General features: G+C 40.5%; 1 protein-coding gene across 4 annotated transcripts in view; it reads right to left on the reverse strand.

Moving 5' to 3' along the window:
• Positions 1-20,122, reverse strand: part of casz1 (castor zinc finger 1) — a 172,084-nt gene that overhangs the window by 137,968 nt on the left and 13,994 nt on the right. For 2 of the 4 annotated variants that reach the window (XM_079273630.1, XM_079273631.1), the window contains one exon: positions 3,252-3,337. The exons of the other annotated variants lie outside the window; for them this stretch is intronic. The gene's annotated coding sequence lies outside the window, so the exon portion shown is untranslated. The remainder of the gene's footprint in view (positions 1-3,251; positions 3,338-20,122) is intronic. 4 annotated transcript variants of the gene reach the window in all.

Below are 20,122 nucleotides of genomic sequence, written 5' to 3' on the forward strand. Positions count from 1 at the left end.
CATGCATATGAAGCCCAGGTGTGCTTCTATTTCCCCCACTGATGTATGAATAAATAAGCGAGCGCGAGAGTGTCACGGGGATCACGGACGAGGCGGCGGTGGCGGCGGAGGTCGAGCCACAAGCCACCGGGACGGTAGCGTCTCCAATCGCCCCTGGCGACCATCACGTTGCCATGCTCCGGAACAGACAGGCCTGCTCGCACAACAGATGGAACTAATGATGCGAAACAAAAGAGATCATTTCACCGTGGTCCTCTAGGAAGCCACAAAGAGAGGCTTGGAAGTTTGAATGATGGGACCAGGGGACTTGCATGGGGTTAGGTATGGGTAGCCCCCTTTTTTTTTCCTGGAGGTGCTCGGTTGAATAGGGAAAGAGGCCTTTGATGTTTCATACAGAAAGCGGCACATTAATTAAAATGCCAAGTTTAAAAGAAATTAAGAGAAATGGAAATCAACCTTCAAGTCCTGCTGAGGATGCCCCGCTGGATTTCTAGGGGTTCCTGAAAAATATCCAGTCACATATGGATCATCAATGATGAACTGCCCGAGCTGCAGTTCTACAGTTTCACAAATATCTCGGTCAATATTTGATCATAAGTTTAAATTCTACCAGTTTTACGTTTAGCCTTCACAATAACCGCAGTAATGCAGTAAATGCAGTAAATACAGTTAATTAGCCCCTGTCGTAGTCGGATCATTTCATTTTCTTTAGACGAAGACAATTTGATAGCTGGAACTCGCTTTATAACATATCTCGTCAAACAAAATGATGAGGTAATAAAAAGGGATTCCAATGCCAAAGTTTAAGGCAAATTTATACAAGACCTTAATATCAAAACAGTCGGGTAAGCAAGGCTGTAAAACGTCATATAAAGTAGAGCTATGTATGTGCACCACCCGTTTTTCACACTGTGTTAGATAACAGTTGTAAACAAACTGCTGTGTCCTGAACTGACAAAAACAAATCAAATTCTGAGCTGAGGACATTTGCATATCCTGAGGGACAGGATTAGATTTAGAGGTCATCTCTTACGAGCCAGACCTCAGCAGACGCCGATGTAATGTTTCTACGTCAAGTGCATTCAATCGAAGCATATGTGAGCCTGGCCTGTTCTCCGAGTCAGACAGTCAACGAGAGGGAGCGCGGCTCTTTAAATGCAGCGTGTGAACTGAGGGAAGCCAAACACCTTGGGATGGGATTTACCCGGGACGGAGAGGAGCGGAGCCCAAACCGAGCCGTGCCCATCCACACACGGAAGGGATCGCTGGGAAAAGTTCAGCTCCGACGCTGACACAAACAGCGGAGCAAGGCCTGTATTAGAGTCAGGTTAGCAAAGATAACACTATCAGTCTGATCCCCGTGGGTACCAAATGTCGGGCCTTGCTGGCAAATAAAGCTACAGTGTCTTGACTCCTTGGCACATGAGCTCTGATTACAATGACCTTCATTATATCAGCTACCCTTATTACAACGCGTAGAAGGCGTCGCTCCCCCGGGCAAAGCACAGTGGGGGAAAGAGTAAAGGAAAGCAGTGAGATTCAATAGTAAGGCTTGAGCTGTACAAAGCAGTTTAATTCAGATTTAACCACGCTGTTTTACCAAAAAACAAAACCTTTACAGTGTTCTGGGACCCGTACATGAAATATGAGCATTTGTTTGGAACTACTCGGAAATTGGCACGTTTTAGGATTGGTTCATAGAAACAGCAATTAATGTTTCGTAATTCAAACTGAAAACTTTAATGTCTTTCTGATCCTTAGTTCCTTAGAATAGCATATCCAGAAAGAGCCGCAGATATTTTGATTTAATACAATTTCTTACAGATTTCATCACTAAATAACATGCTTGACTATTCAAGGATTAACCATTCCACAACCTGCACGCACAGACGAGCCCTGTTTAATATGTAACAACGTTGTTAACCTCAATTTCCTTCCCAGTCTGCCCCTCCACAGGCCACACTGTTAGCTTGAGCGAGCTCTTGGCACACGCTACCGCCGTGGTGGTGATTCTCATTCAGTCTGACCACCCTGCAGGCAGGGGGATTCTCTCCCACAGCCCAGCTCATCCCTCCTTCAGGCCCCTGCTGTGCATCTCACCCTCCCTCTTTGCTGGCAGGTGACTCAAAATAACAGACGTTGCCCTGAGAGAGCCGCTTCATTGCATTCACTTAGCGCTGCCAATACACCGCAACGCGGGGATGAGCTGAACTGTGGGGGTTCTGAGGACCATGCCTCCAGCCAGCAGGAGGGCAATGTTTGTTTTTGTGCTGAGATACAGAGGGTGGGAGGAGTGGGGAAAATCAGCTTGTTGTGGATTAAGAACAAATCAAGAGATGTTCAGAATAAAAAGATGCACCTCAGCAAGTTGAGAACAAAAACACCTGTAGGAGGCACGGGATAACGACCAGTGAGGGACACACACAGGATCACTCTCACCCTCTCATTCACATGTTTGTCAAAGTATAATTCCTGAGGAAGAATAGAAGATAGATTATAGCCACGAGTGCACTTAACAAAATCAGACTCCCTTATGACCATATGTTTAAAAAAAAGCAAATAAATTGTAACTTAATTATAGATTTATAATGAGCCACTGCACCACTGCCAAAAACAAGTCCCATACCAAGGCAAACAGGCACCTGCTGAATGCTCTCTGCTCGTGGGTTTTCATAGCTTAATTAATCTAGGCCTTGGGGTATCATGACTCGTGCGTGCTGCCTGTGTGCATGTTTGACACAATTAAGTTGTTCCTCGAAACGGAGGTGCAACTTTAACACTGAGCAGAGACACCGACGCTGCACGTTCCAAGACAAATTTAGTGTTTTGTGGAAGTAAAGTCAACGATCTAATAATTTGTTTCCCACTGATGGAAACTGTTTCATGAGCTGTTCCTACAAACTGTCAAATCCTTTTTTATACGACTGAATTACAAATAACTTAGTTTGGCCGGCCCCAATTTATACTTGGACTTATTTTTTTTACCCATCAATGTATTTATTATTAATGAAGTAGTTGTGATCTCAACAGATGAGCAGCTTTATGAAATACTTCACTGTTGCCCTCTCAACATAAAATAATCTCAACTGCTTTTTTATACAAATTAATTACAAATACCTTAGTTTGACCGGCCCTAAATTATTCTTAAAATGTTTTTTTTTACCCATCAATGTCTTACCTATTCAATACATGTTATACAATTCACAGCATATTTCTGGTGACGAGGCATGAACACAGGTTTTAAGACTCACCGTCCTGTTGAACAATCTGTGCCGAAGCTGAACCCGCTGAGGACTTATCGCCTCTGCCCGATTCTCACTCTACTGCCATCTGATTTCTGTAGATAAACATAAAACAGCTGTTTACCATCACATGTAGTTTCTTTGAACTGGGAGATTTAAAGCACCTGATCTTGATCGAATTTCTTTCCTCAATGTGGAAAAGCAACCTCTAAGGTGCAAACAGATTGATATAAACTGTGAAAGTCTGACGGGGGGGAAAACCAGGAACTCGGACACTGTCTTTCATCCAGGTGTGACCAAGGGAGCGCCTCACATTTTTGGCCGCAGCTGGTTAAAGTAAAATAAGAACGGGGGGGGCTTGTTATATGGAGGTCGAGCAAACAGGTGAAGTTTAGGAAAAGTTGAAACAATGCAGCTTTAGTATTATAAAATAAAAAATCGACTCTAAAGAATGGGCAATATTTGTATGTTTATTTAAAAATCTAAATGAATGTGGTAATGATTTATTGATGTAAAATACAACAGAAATAATTGGTGATTAAAATGAATTAGGACAAAAAGTATGAAATTCTTGTGACTGCTAATTACCAGTTTGAATGAGCCTGATAACTAAAGAGAAAAGGTATTAAATGATGTAATTATTACCATTGCTAATTACATTTCCAATTATGTCACTAATGAGAACGGCTTAATTATCAGCACATTGGATAAATAAGACTTTTGCTTTTTACCATTTGTGATGGAGGTGGTGATGTGGTTACAACATCAAGGGCAAGTCCTCTGACCACAAACACACACGATAAAGCTGTAAACTCTCACGTTAGTAGAGTGTCCTAAATGGTGAAGAAATACCGATAACGTAAATTATATGCGCATTCATTTATAGATGTTTTTTGCCGTCTGCGAAGCTTTGTTTATACTTGCGCTTGTCACGTAGTGTGAGCCTCCGCTGACGGCGCGCCAGCTCCAAGCTTGCACGGAGGCGTTTGTGTTCAATGCGCTAGTCGTTGCATTATTCTCCGAAACACCAGAGGGCGTACAAAAAATAATCAAAAAGACAACGAGTGTAACACATATAGACTGTAGGTGTAACCGGCAAAAGGCCATAAACCAACTTCCACTCTGACGAGGAGGGATTGTAATTTACTGTAAACTCATATTCATGGACTACTTTATTGCCTTTGTACAAGCCCTGTAAAGAAAGAAGGTAAGTATTACACGCAACAATTTGATTTGGCTGGCAAAACATATACATAGACCTCCTGTTCAGCATCTAAAAAGAAATTGGCCTCATTTGTATAATCCCATGACATGTAAAATGTGCTTTTATCAGTGAACTATTTCTGACAGTCACGTGATCGCGTGCACCACGCGCACCAAGTTACAAATATTCAGAGGTGCACGACCAAGCGCTGCGACCACTTGTGGAGCTGCGCGCACCATGCGGCAGCCGTGATTGCGTCATTTTCTGGCACACGCGCCTCGTGCCGGCTTCAGTACGCCGAGTATAAACTAAGCTTTAATCTGTTATCAAAGTTAGCATATGGCAATAGTTCGGCCTCTTAAAAATTGCCTTTATTATATACTTAGTATACAATTAATTAGTTGTGATCTCAACAAATGAGCATCTTTATGAAATACCTCACTGTTGCCCTCTCACCATAAAATAATCTCAACTTTACTTTTCCCTTTTTTTCTTTACTATTTCTTTAACAAAAGTTTGAATTGTCTTAGATGAAAGAGAAAGAGACACCATCAGACAGACTGACAGGAAGAAAAATACTGTAAATGTAGAAGCTAAATTTGTTCAACTTGTTTACGTCATAAAGTACTGAGGTGCACAAAGGTACCAAAAATATTGTAATTACATAGAAGTTATCAAGGCCAGTCTCCATTCAATGGCTAGTCAATTAAAGGTTTAGTGTGTAGGATCTGGCGGCCCCTAGCGGTGAGGTTACAGATTGCAACCAACTGAAACTTCTCCTTTATGCCGAGCGTGTAGGAGAACGATAGTAACAGACATGAAAACATGAAAACACGAATGGCTCTATCTCAAGCCGATGTTTGGTTCGTGCATTCGGGGCTACTGTAGAAACATAGCACGGGAAGAAGACCGACTCCATATTTTGGTATAAACAGCTCATTCAAATAACAAAAACACAACGAGTCTTATTTTCAGGTGATTAGACACAAAAGAAAACATTCTAAATGATACTATATTCAATTTCTGCCAATAGATCTCCCTAAATGCTACACACTGCACCTTTAACAAAAATATGATCTGTTGTACTTGTCATTGTAAAAAAAACAAAGGGTTGTTACAACAAACAACATACTACAACATGCACTTAAAGCACAGCTCATGTGCTACTGTAGGGTGGAAGAGAGTTTGTTATTTAATAAGTTATAAAATGAATATAAGTTTATGTTTGGCAGAGGACAGGCACAACGCTAGAGTTCATTTTTTGCCTGCTGTGGACAGAATATGATGCACTAATCTATCTTGTGCATCTGTCACTTGGTTGATGACTGGAGACACGCCATAAGACACAAGCATAACACTCCATCTCACTGATCCCCACACAGCCCACCTGCGACCGTCCTCCATAGAGCAAACTGCACCCTACGTGGTATTTCAAAATATTCCTGTATCACGCGCTGAGACTCTCAAAATGCTGTTGATATTTCTCGCATTCCTAAAGGGCGTTGCTCTACCTTTAGCAGAGCGGAAGTGTTGCAGAGGAGCATGTCTGAGTGCCAAGTAAATGCACAATGGATTAGAGTCATATCTTCCACATGGCTGCTTCCTAATCCTACCATCTGAGGTAAACACACGACCAGGTGAGGCAACACGCCTGTCTTAGACACCCCTGTAACACTGAGGGATCTCCTGCTAAACATGGGACTGCTGCTTCCGACTGGCATGGAACACACAGTGGGTTCCAGCAATAATTTGAACATATTTGTTTTCCAAAGAAATAAACAATTTAATTTTGACAAAAACTTGACATTCAACATATACCTATATTCTTCTTGCTATACACGCTGTTTTTCACGTGTTAAAAAAGTGAGCAATGAGATGATACTTCTCTGTGTGTCACTGCCAAAGGATGTAGCGAACTTTAGTTTCAAAGTCTCTCCGTCTCACCTCAAAGACGGGACAAGAAGAGGAACCAAAGAAAACAAGCGAGACCTTGAAGGAACATTCAATGCCTGTTTCAAGATGAGGCTGATTTATTTTTATTTTTTTATAAATCTAGATCATTACACAAAAACAGGTTATGGCATGACTGTTTTTCAATACATGTTTCACACATGACCTCACAACTTAGAATAATATACACACCCATGGAACAAGTACTTGAGACAAAAAAAAGAAAGCTAACAAAAAGCTTGAGGAAGATGGGCATTTCACAAGTTAATGAGGTATGTACTTTCTGGTATTTTCCATTACCGTGATGACTCTTTCTGGGACAGGAAAGCCATTTAACAGGATATATGTATGACATTCAAAGACTATGCCAATACTTCATACAGACACAAGTGCAGTTCTAAACATTGAGTTCAATTTGTATAATTTTTGTATTGTACAATTATATTTACTTGACTAACAAATCAGTTTCAAGTGTTGTTTTTCCAAGGTGAAACTTTTCCCCTTATAAAACAAGGTTTGAATAAAACAAGGTACATTAAAGTACACAGTAATACTATAAACACAAGCTAGAGCGAAGCCACTTGTGAAAGCCTTGTCAGAACATGTGAACGAGGGAAGGTACTGAAAACATGCATATTTTGATTTTGGTGATAAAACAGCAATCACAGGAACTGGAATGTATTAACTGTTCAGTGACTGTCAATGTTTTCCACTGTGAAGGTGTTTTATCTAACATTTGTTAAGATATGAAAACAAAAGTTTCATAAAAATCTGTTCCTTTACTGAAACACAAGGCATTTACAAAGTGTGAAAAGTTTTCCATCATTGTTAATTAGTGCCTATTTTGTTGCAAATCAAACGTTATAAGCGAAGAGCGATGATAATGTGTTTATGTCTGCAGATTGGAATTTGTTATTTCAAAGAAGGTCAATCAGTTTACAAAGGGATGTACCCCAAAAAAACAACACTTGCGCTAATGTGCAAAACTGCTCACACTGTAAAGTATGTGCTTGACAAAAAGGAAAAATCAGAACCTGACTGGTGAGGTCATGTTACCAACAGTTGCCCTTGGGCAAAGGTATGCGATAAATATACTGTCCAACATACACACACCTTTGTCACGCACTGTGTCTTGAGCGAAAAGGCATTCGAGTTCATCATTACCCTTCTTATAAATGCAATGTGCAGCTGGCCCACCTTACTTTTTATGAATGAACAGAAAAATAACCAGCTTTAAAGATTCTTACTTCCTGAATACTGACGTGAAACACTATTCACATCAGGAATAAGAAGGTTAAATGTATAGGTTTCTTTCAAGAACACTTGATCTAAATAGCATTTGGCATGTGTTTTCAGGGCTATTAAATTGTGGATATAGAAACATCATGTGCCTTCACCACGCTGCTCATATCATGACTCCAGATCCAAGACTTCCAACCGACTTCCAACTCTTGGTTGTACACTCTGAAATATAATCCAGCTGACTAGTTTCAGTGTGTGTGTGTATCTGTGCGAGATGAAAGAGTAAGAGAAGAACCTGGGCTGGCCTTTCCTTTCTATAGCGTTTAGTCCAAATCAGGACAAATTGCAACGCTGTTGGATCCACATATCAGTTTAAGTTTCACTCAGACTACACCACCTGTGGTGTCACCTGTTGACTTTTGGCTGCTCACACCCCTGTGTTGGAATTTTAGAGCCAAAGTTTTCATGGCATACCTTTATTTCTCAAGGCACTTCAGATGTCCTACCAAGCACTAACACTTGGACTAATGTAGGTAAAAACAAAAAGGATCTAAATCGATGCATGACAACAAGAGATATCGCCCTTTTTATTCCACACATTCTCCTGTCTTGCCGAAAACTAACGCCTGCATTACCCACAATACAGCTCAACCACCAACCCTTCAGTCTGAGATTCTGAAGTGTTGCGCTCGTAGCTAATGTAGCCTTGAGCCAGTAGCCTCAAGCAAAGATGAGTAGCAGTTGAGGTCTGGTGAGCTCACGCCACACCCCCAGATGGTATGTGTGTGAATTAAAGTGCAGGTGGATCTGTCTGTTATAGATTCACTTCTGATTACCAAACACCACTTTTCACATGGGAGACAAAACTTCTTTGTGAAGACAGAAATATTGAATCCATGTGGATTCCAATGGATTGCAATAGCAACACTATCTTAAGGTAAGCTAGTCCTGGGCCTAGTCGGGATGGTTGTAATGGCCACTGTTATTTCCATACTGAGCATATGCATAAGCAGACAATGCTGACGCATTGGTTTTCAGTTTTATGGATGTTTTATTACCTTTTTTTCTTCTTTGTAAACTGTTCCCGATTAAGGATAAATTATATGAATCACGCTCACCACCGCAGCTTTCTCAGTCAGGAGAAAATCTCACTTTTTTTTACAGTGACCTTTCAAGCCGACAGAGGGTGGTTGTTTGACACTCATAATACAACATTTTGGGTGGAGTATCACTTTAACTGCACCTAGGTACCCAGCCAATTGTACATGCTATTTTAAACTCACGTTATTGACTATACAGTGGAGTGTCATTTTTGTATTGTGCCTTGCACAGCATGGCTCCACCTACCTCATGTTTGGCACCCAGTGATCACTTCATTGTCGATACAGTGACAATGTTCTCACATGCTGGGACAAACCAGGCTTATGGGGGGGAAACCACTACAACGCTGACAATAACTGCTCTAAATAAACGACAGCAAACTCCAATTTCATCTTCCTCCAGCACTGAAATATAAGAAGCTATAGCCATGTTTGTTTGCCTCGGGGAGATTTATTTTTGGGCAGAAAGCTCGGGGTATGATTATTAGTAGTGGTAGAGGATATAGAAACAGTTTAGAAATTCCATCAAGCACACCCAATCTGTTGATTGGTTGCTTGAATTGGTGTGACTGTTGAGTCCTACCAATTTAAAGAGATTGTGCGAGTCTAGAGTATGTACCAAGTGTGGACACGTTGATTATGTATGCTAGGAGTGGTTCAGTCTTTTATTGGAAAATTTACACCCGTGCAGTGATTTATATAAATCAGTAGTGCCCACAAAGCAGTAAAACTCTAATTGTTTCTTCCATTTTGAAAGTCTAGCGTCCATTAAGGATGCAGTGAGTAATAAAAAGGACTTTTAATCAATCCTCTCTTGTTGATGAGTTGATGTGTGAATGGGCTATCCTACCTGACAGTGCTACCATATGTTGATTTCTTTTTCTAATAGCCAGCAAAGAGATAGAGAGAGCGTATTTCATTGTAGGTGACTGCATTTACGATATAACTTAATCAAAAAAGATAGCGGGTCATTTATCTGAATTATTTCTGGTCTTTTGAACTGTTTTCTTTTGTAACTAAACACTTGCTGATGTGCCTCTTTTTTTTACTTTAGTCCAGCTCTTTGGAACCATTACAACACCTCTCATCTTTTCGAAGCCAGAAACTGACATCATATTATGAAGCAGTTTTAAAGCAAGTACAGTAGCATGCCACGTTACTCCGTTTTGCCCACACTGCAGTCTCTGTATAGTGACCCATTCCTTGTCAGATTAGACTCGCCGACCCCTCCTCGACCGGCTGGCATGGCCACAGTAAATCCTGCAGACTGCTCATGCTAGAGACCTCGGGTAATTAATAAAATCCCCATTACATGCCTTGTGCCCGTTGTTTGCTATTTCAACACCCCATTTGTGCCACGATTACAGTCATTATCAGTCACCGCCATTAATTCTCTACCCGATGCCAGAACTGCATACTAATAAATTGGGCTCTAAATTTTCTTTTTTTTTACCTTTCAAGGAGTTGGTGTTGGAGCTGGGCCAGGAAGTGCCACTCCAGATTAGGAGTTATCTGGTGACTCGGAAAGAGCCCTTTCAATAGAAGGCTGCTGCATCTTTGGAGATAGTTCAAATTTCCCCTTTGATTATTTTCCTTTCCCCTTCAAAATGAATCCTTATTAAGCTTAAATCCTGAATAAAATGAAATTAGCAGACTGCAAAATATTGCTTTTTTTTCCGACTCTATTCCCTTGTGCGTGCATGCAAATTATAATGCTTATTTATGTAAATGAGGTGTCATCTTTAATTAGTTTTGCTTGAGGGCATTAAAATACTTTCCCTAAAACTGATTTGTTTTGTTGCTCTGTTTAGTTTAAGTTCAAAATGAATGATTATCCAGACTAAAAACGTTTATTAATTCTCTAGTTTTCTTTTCTTCTTTTTTTTCTTCCCCTTTTGGAGAATTATCTTCTCCACCCACTTCCTGGGAAGAGCGTATTCTCTGTGAAATCGAAAAGCCTCTTTAGGCAGTACTCTGAGCGCTACTCTGACAAGCACTTGTAAAGGTCCCAGGTTGAAACCACATGGTAGAACTGCACTTCCGCTGATCAAATCTGAAAGCTGTGCTCCACGCCAATCCCCTCTATACGTACGGCTACATGGCTGTTTGTATGATGACACATTATTGAACAGGAGATTTGCTTAACCGTTGTACTTTTACACTCATATGTGTATCCTCATGTGCTATTTAACCATTGGAAAGAACATTGCGCTCCAATCATGTGTTGATTGTATTTGCATTTTGTTCATCATCACAGACATATACACTTAGAACAAAAGCCATCGTGAGAGTGAGAGCTTTGTTATTAATCAGGCGTTAATATCGATGTAAATTCTGACAGCCTGTCAGCTACCGCGGCTCAGCTCGACACTGAAGTGAGCATGACCTGTTAAATGACGTTCCGGCTGATTTGGGTCTTATTTTAATATTTGTTTAAAAGGATTTGAGGTGTTGCAATAAATCTTTGGCTGTGCACCGTTTTTATGCATTTATACTGTTGATTTACAGTCCATTGTTGAGTGGCTATTGAACAGAACACCGCTTGATGTCATTGTAGAAGGTGTTGGGTCAACTTCTGTTAGAAGCAGCGACTGACCGTGTCACGCACTATTTCAAACCACTTCAGGTTGAAAGTGACCAACTGCAGCTCCGGTTATTGTTCAATATCATATCAGTATTTAGCATCCTTTCAACTGCTCAGATGAGCTGAAGTGGCAAGTTAAGATGCCCCCCCCCCTCCCCCCCAAGTATGATTTATGGAAAGGAAGCTAAAACCATTATAGCATTTTTATTATTATTGTTCTTTCAAGGCTAATGCAACAATAGATTTTTGCATGATTGATGCGTTACACTAAACATTAGAGGATTACATTAACTTTGCATAGAACAGCTAAATGACATGAGATTACTTATTGTTATTTTTCCTCCACATGATCATACTGTAAACGTCGGACATATAGTATTTCTTGGCATGTATTGATGACTGTATACATACAGTACACATACCGGTTAAACAGCGTGCATTAACACAGACTTCAGTTGTCGGCTTTCAACACTGCTTTTTTTTTTTTGTTGTGAAAACTATAAACTGCTCAGTGCTTCAGAGATTAAACAAATGCAAGTGACTTCGATAACCTCTCATCAGCCCTCTTCATTCTGCAAATTATTAAAACTGTGGGCTCTTGTGGAAGCGAATATGGCAGCAATATGCTGATACTTCAATCAGCTGGGAGGAAATTCCAAATGTAATAAGGAGGAGTCGCTGCTCTCTGTCCTGCAGTTTCTACCATGAGCTTCAGCTGTTAGAGCATACAGTACAGCCAGTACTCTTTCATGGCATCTGTGATAGAAAAACTCTTCAGACCACATCAAGCCCCTCACATCATTCCTCACACATCAAGCACATGCACAGGCATAGTCTGAAGCCCTTCTCTAAGATGTCCTCTCAAGTTATCATTTGAAACAATGATTTACAGTACATCCATCTAGAAAGCAGCAATATAGCCATAACAAAACATGCACACTCCTCGGAAAGATACTACACCCAAAGGATTTAGGTCAAAACATCCTTTGACATTCGCTGTGTTTTGAGCTTATCCAGGTGCATTTTCTCAGCCCAGTATTGTTGTTTTTTAAAATAACTCTTCAGGGTTCTCCTGTTATGAAAACACAATTTTACCCGATTTTATGGTATGAAATCAGAGGAGAACTCTCTTAGTTTTCAGGAAAAACTGTCCTGCAACAGTTTTAATATTACGTTTTTGTCTTGAATCACAGTCATGCGGGGCCAAGACACATCCCCCATTCAAATGTTGACGCACACTTTGGGTGCCTTTTACAGGCATTTGTGTGCTTGAGTGTTGATCATGTCCAGGCCATTCAGGCAATGATGGGCATCCAGCCAACTGATTCTTTGCCCAAAGTGCTCATTTGTGCCACTCTAGTGTGCATAGCTCTATAATTACCTGAAAACGTAAACTGGAAGCTATGCCTGACAAAGACAAGAAACTGTAATAAAATTGAGCTTTTGGTGCTCAGTTGTACTGAGTCTTACAAGACATATTAATGGGATGTTTAAAGGATATGGCATTTTTCCATTTGTCTTGTGGAAAAATCTTGTGCAAAACACCTGGTGCACTAAGTGGCTGCAGTCTGAACACTGAAGAGAAGCCAGCAGTCATGCCGTTCTTTTATAAAGCACTGTCACATCTAAAACGTTTTCTATTGACTATGCACCACAGCTTTATACGAGATTGGTCATTTCTTGGTTGTCATTAGGTGGCAACTTAATGAACTACCAAAGTCAGATTTCAAAGCCGCTTACCTTGTAAATTATCTAAAACAATAACATAGCTGTCTGTTTAAAAACACATCATTCAAATTCAAGTTCCAGGTGTCTTGAATACAGCGGAAAAGGTGTTATTTTGAGTGAGCATATTTGTTTTCATTTAATAAACCAAAGGTAGATATTTTGTGCCAATAGTCAGTATATTTCAAAATTGATATGATAACGTTTACTCCGGTCGGTGGGCGGTGCTTGGTTTTGGCTTGACTGTTTTCAACATGGCGGCTAGGTTACATTACAGCTAAACAGATCACTAAGATGTGTTTCTGAAAGCATTTGAAGCAAGACATCAGTCTTGATCATGTTGATCAGCGCTGCCTAGTTTGACAGTTTGATCAAAGTTCACGAGCTTCCGGAGCAGTGAATGACATTGGGTTTGAGATTCCTCCGTTCTGATTGGTTGTTTTCCTTTGGGTGCAGTGGATTCTTGCAAATGCCATTAGGAGCACTAAAAAGAGCCAGAGGAACCTGATTTATTCACAGATCATCTGTCTCATGCACGTCCGTCAGACTATAGTGACAGCTTGAGCAAATATTATAATTTTTTGTAATTAAAGTTACCAACTACAGTTATAAAGCAGTTTAAGTAACAAACTGCCAGACCGTATTGAATTTACTTCAGAGAACCTACTGAAGATGAGAGCTTATACAGCACGTAGTTTAGTGACTTGTAGGTGTGGTTGCAATCCTCCAAAAAACACAATGCAAAATGTTTTCATTATTTGTTTTTTGATGACGCAAATGTCATGAACATACTTTTGTACGTGTTCTTTGTCTTCTAAAACCAAGCACACAGTATGCACGGAATGCTCATTCTGAGACATGCACCTAAAATGACTTCATGTGCCATGTCGGATAAAAGGTCTTATACTCTACAAGGCTTGCATGTTGGCCAAATTCAAGTGGGCCAAATAGTTGAGTAGCATTATTGCTATGAAGTGTTAACACATTTACAACTCTGCCTATAAGCATTCGCTACATTGTGCTCAACGAGTTACAACCTGGGATAAAACGTGACAAACAACAAAAATATGTTCCAGTTGAGAAAACAGGCCAGGCAACTTGTCCCAGCTAAGAAAACCGACATTTATATGCTGGAAGACAAATTTAGTTCAAGAACACAAAACAGGACGGACAGGTTGAACTATTATGTACTGTAGAGAGATGTAATTATTCTGATATATAACATCAACAGTCAGGACAATCCAGTCATGGTGAAGTCAAAACGAATGCCAAGAGTGTGAAGGAAGCTGCTCCTCTGTGGGTTTTCATGACAGAAAGAAAGAGAAAATATGTTGATGTGTCTGTTATAGGTCTTGTGCTTGTTTTTTACACAGAAAAATAAAACATGTAGAAGGTTGTAAGAAAATGTATTGTATTTTACTTTTGTTATTATGAACATTGTATTTGACCCCGTTGGTCAACATTTTGAATTTTATTTTCTTCCTTCTTCCTGGCCACCAGAGGCAGTGCCATAGCACTGGAGGACTTATGAGAATAAAGGTTACGAGGAATGCTTCTGCAATTATAAGAGGGAGAGAAGCTGTTCATAAGATGGCTGATGCCACAGTGTGGGGGTGTCATCAAAAAAGTCATCAAAGATATCTCGAAGTCAAAGAAAATCAAATGCGGATTAACTTTCTGTTTTTGACTTGAAGAGGTTTCCTCATTCATCCAAGTGGCTTCATCGGCACAACAAATCTCTAACCTAATATTTCAAGATATAGTGCTAAGAATATCCTCTAAAAGGTCACCGAAGTAGACAAACTCTTCATGCTGGCAACTGCTGTCCCCGGGTACTGGCAGAAAACACATAATTTCCATGAAAATACAACTTTTTGGAATAAACTGAATATATGAAAGGAGAGCAGCTACCTGGATTATGTTGCATGATTGTTCTCTGTTTTCTATGTATATTTAGACATTTTAAAAGTGGTTATAACAAGGGGGGGGGGGGTCCTGAAATTCCAAATGATTACTTTAACAACATACACATTTTATTCTTAAAATGTACTCCTAATAATTTTACACACATCTAAAATGTTAAAGGTTATTGAAGTGAAATGCGTTTTTTTCCTTCTATTACCTAGTCTAGATCTCACAAAAGCCACAAAAATGTGAGAGAAAACAGAATGCCTGTCAGGGCGAGCATACAAGAGGCAAAGGGGGAATCTGGCATGGCCTAAGTAAAGTCATAAAAATATTTTCCCTTTTATTTCATGTTGTCCATAATTCATTGCCAGGAAAAGCTAATCAATAGCACCTTAATGAAAACTTGAGCCATATTTTATTTTGCCGCAGAGAAGTCCCGGATCAGCATTTGTTGCCTTGTTATGCGCTGGTTTTCACCCTTGGGCTGTTTGACAGATGTGCATCACATTTGCAGATACCTTAAATATTTGCTCTCTTCAACCACATAATATTTGCCTTATCAAAACACCACAGAGTAGGAGGGGAATTTCTGACGATGACAGCAATGAAGATTGAAAAAGAAGAGAAGTGATCCAAAATGGTGACATGTATGAATGTTTTATCCGAGCTATAACCTCAGCTTAATGTGGCAACAAACATCGCAAAAGTAAAGCTGTGGATAAATATCGACTAACACATTTGTGATGCTTTCCACAAGTGTCATAAACACGCTGCACACCCCTAAGACTCTCGGTTGAGAAGGGGCGTGTTGAAAAGACATACACTGAGCATTGTATGTCTTTCTATCAAATTGATAACCTTAAACAAGTACATTAGAGGCCTCAGGAGTTATATGACAGATGTAAATATAATGGAGTATTTGAACCCAAATTGTATGTCAAACTCATCTGGACATTGTACTTGTGGTACATAGAAGTACGATAAGTCATGATTAAACTGGTAGTAATAAAGTGACAAAAAAAAGCCTAGACTTGCTATTAAACTGTTTTAAAGTGTGTGTGTGTGTGTGTGTGTGTGTGTGTGTGTGTGTGTGTGTGTGTGTGTGTGTGTGTGTGTGTGTGTGTGTGTGTGTGTGTGTGTGTGTGTGTGTGTGGGTGGGTGGGTGGGTGGGTGTGTGTGTGTGTGTTGGGCGGTGAAAGCAGGTTTCGATGTTGTGTCTTGACTCCTGCTAGTGGGTCTACCCTTTTGATATTTGGATCAGAAATTCATAAATTGTGCCTTTACATTCATCTGATAAGTAAATATTGACGTTTAGCGCCATACCAATGTTATGTGCTGGCTTCCACCATCTAATTTGAAGTCTAATCAATTTGGCGATACAAATACATTTCAAAGTTAACACTACGGTATAAGGCTAGCTTTACATAATAAATCCTTATCATCCATGTAAAGTATTATACATGGTATTGTACAATATACTTTGGACTGTTTTTGAAAACCTTTTTTTGTAAGACATACTATGATACATGAGACAAATAAAGTATTAGATCCAGTTCAATGCACTAGGTAAATGAAATGATGTATCTGTATGCTAAATGTACCTGTCACATATAATCAATCAGACTGGCATTTCAGCAAGAAGGTGTAAAAAGAGGTAACTGAGCGCCGGTTGCAGACTGACTGGTGAGATGCAATGCTAATTGTTTCCAGTGATCCTTGTCAACGTACAGTATGCTCTGGTTCCAGTCAACTATCTATGAACTCAGACTACAATTACACGGGAAAAGGTCATTTTTCATGCTCTGAAAGGCATCCTAATGAACTGGTTGCCACCTATTTAACACTACACTCCAGTCCTAAACCAGACTTTCCATATCCACTGACAGCTCTCTTCACTTTGCATGTGCACAGGATGCGATGTTCTTGCTGTGCCATTTGCGTCGGGGACGATGACTGCAAACCTTGAGGAAACTTCTGTAATGCCCGCATTCAGAGTAAACAGTTCATCAAAAAAAATAATAATGTCTCAAAGGTCAGGCCATAAAAAACAATATCTGCCCTCTTTCCATTGCCGAGTGCATTTGTTACTGTTAATGCCGTGCAGAGTGTTTTGATGGCAAGAGGCTGAGGTAGAAAAAACTGCTTATACTGCCTAGAACCTGAGAGGATCGACTGGTTTATGGCTTAAAATGAAGAACTGTCAAAACAGCAGACTATCATTGTGAAAAGGACCATCATTATGATGATCAACTTACACCAGGCCCATGCTTTTTCATTTTTTTTACAATAGGGAATTACACGAGCGATACAGAGCTGTCCAGTGGCTACACATCGTTTGCCTGTATTTGCATTGTCAGCCGGAGGTGAGAGGGTGGAGACCTGCCAAGTGTAAGGCTCTGGGCCGATGCCATGACAGCTGACAACTCGGGCCGGGCCGTGTGTGCAGCGTTGCACTTCTAACAGCCAAGATCCCAGATCAAGTAAATCCTAATCACAGAGTTAGTATGCCTCTAATGTGAAAATTCACATTTCTACTCGGAGTGTTTCATGTTCAAAAGGGAGCACATGTCATTTGGCATGCCTTCATAAAGCACTAGGGCTCCCATCAGTCACTGATTATTGCAATGAGGAATTAAAATCCCCAAACACAAAGGAACCAGCAGCACATTGCTTTCGCTGTCAGAATTAACTAGTGAAAGTGACCTCAGCCTATACATGCTGAAGGAGGAGCGATCGTATTCAATTAGTTGGATAGAAACATTCCATGAGAAGTGCATTCGTTTTTGATTAATAAAGATACAGATGAGCATATTCCATTTGATCAAAAACCCCAACCCTGTCCTTACATTCTCTATATATATATATATATATATATATATATATATATTTGGTGATTTACAGTCACGTTTTTGAATCGCTGAGGTAACTGACATTGATAACCACACTGTACTGCTCTGCTAAGCTGCAGCCAAGCTGCAGAGGGGCTGTCTAGTTTGTCAGAAGAAGACCGGCTGAGGGAGGCGGTGCTGAACTGTTAGTCTTCTCCCTCTTATGGCACGCTGTGTTTACGGCGATCCCTCAGGCCATTTGTTTGCAGCACTTCCTTGCCTCACAGCACCATGCATAATGCAGGGATGAAAATGTTAACAGTGGCAAATAAAATCGGCAAGGTGCCCCCACAAATCAGGGCAGTTTAGGAGCGCATTTAATCATCCATGCATTGGGGACAACGCATAGCAATTAATTGTGGCATTTCAAAGAAGATCAGGACCAAATTTTTCCATGGCCCTTCCTACTTCTTGTTCAGTTGGCCCATCGGCGGCGGAGCAATGGCGGGGGCCTCGGTGCATCTCTTTGAAACATCTCCTCGTTTTGGCCCGATTAGGTTTATTATCTCTTTGCTCGCGAACAGATGAGAAGAGAACTCTTGTAGATTGTTGCACAGCATTGCATCAACAGAGCCCACCCAGCAAAAGAAATAACAGAAAACAGGCATTGTTTGAAGAGGGGTCTCCCATGTATACACACAAGAAGTAATCCCGTCTAGGTCTTGCATTTCTCCAGCATGCTCTAAGACAAACAAGTTACAGCACCATATGGTGGTGTCAGGAAAATAAATAATTTAGAGAAAATCATGTGCGGTGCGCAGATGAGCAACCACAGAAATACCAACACAGGCATCCTCATACTTAACCCTTCTAATAAGAACCCTCTGCAGAAGGGCCACAAAGAGACAACTACAATATCAGTCCTTAACTGGATTGAGAACTACTTTGGAATTTCAAAGACTGGGACTGGCAACTGTCTCTGGATGTAAGGACAGCATTTTGTGCAGATACAATCTGCAGTGCCTTTCAGCACTTCCTGAACACGAGACAGCCTAATCTAATGAACTGGTGGGGGGGGGGCTGAATCTGCTCCGGCTTTTAGCCGAGTGCCAGCGTGCCTCCTCTCACATCTGACTGCAGTCAGAAATCCACTTGTTATTTTTATTTCCACTGTATTTTCCCTGAGGTGTACTCTGTGTGGCTTGAGTCATCATTGTTCAAGTCTTTAGAGTTGGAAAACACACACGCACGCACACACAAGCTGGTGGCAAGGTTATAGCCAGTCAGACAAGGGGGCCACTCGTATTCTGCCAACCCCAGGGGAAACTCGCAGAGGGCTCCAGAGAGGGAGAACAGAGATGTGCCATGTTGCTGACATGGCAGCCGTCACGTCACACTAACCAGTAAGAGTGATGCGCTCAGACAGCACTGAGATTTGTAGAATACTCTAGTAGGCGTCTAACCAAAACAGTGAGGGGTTTGTGGATTACATGACCCGTGCATGCCGTCTCTACACCTCAATATCTAAAAAGAGCATCAAGGAGCAAAGGCAGCGAGACACAATTAGATAATGAGCATCAAACAAACAAAACAAAACAAAACTGATTCGATCAAGATGTCTTGTTCATCAGATTACTAAAATGTTGCATATAAATAAAGCATAGAAAGTAATATTGAGTCGGTAATATTTTGTGCTCCTGAATAAAAAATACACAAAATACTAATCCTTTGATTCAGAACCAGTTGTTCAGAGCTTTTTTTTGCTCCTTTTGCTTGCTGTGCACCTCAGGAGCACCGATGATGATGATGAAGAAGCAGCTTCGAACACACGTAAAATAACAGGTGGCAGTCAGGTCTGCAGAGAAGGCGTGAATTAGCCAGATGAGAGTCAAATAAAGCAAGTAATGAACACCCATGCTCTGAAAGCATGGAGCAGATGCATGTTATAAGATAATATGCAGCAGGCTTTTTTTTGATAGCTCTTTTTGTGACTGTGAGACGACATAATAAAACCACTGAGGTAACTGCACAGTCAGCGTTTTTGATATTTTTTTTTACGTTCATGACAGTTGTTTCATTCAATGTTTTTTTTGTGTGTCTTGCAATGTTGTGCCAAATTTATTAATTTATATATATCATTTTTTTCTCCTTCCTTCCTTCTTTCTGTCTATGCGGGTGCTGGCCGACATCATTTCCTCCCCTAAGAGTTAATAAAGAACATGAAGTTGAACTTGATCCTAATTGAAGTGCAATAAATTAAGAAGCCACTTAAAGTCACAAAATGATCGGCTAGTCAGGAAACAAATTGACTTCCGAATTTGAAAGCTGGAAGGTGGCTG

Source organism: Melanostigma gelatinosum (genome assembly GCF_949748355.1).
Source record: "Melanostigma gelatinosum genome assembly, chromosome: 8".
In the NCBI taxonomy this organism is placed as follows: Eukaryota; Metazoa; Chordata; class Actinopteri; order Perciformes; family Zoarcidae; genus Melanostigma; species Melanostigma gelatinosum.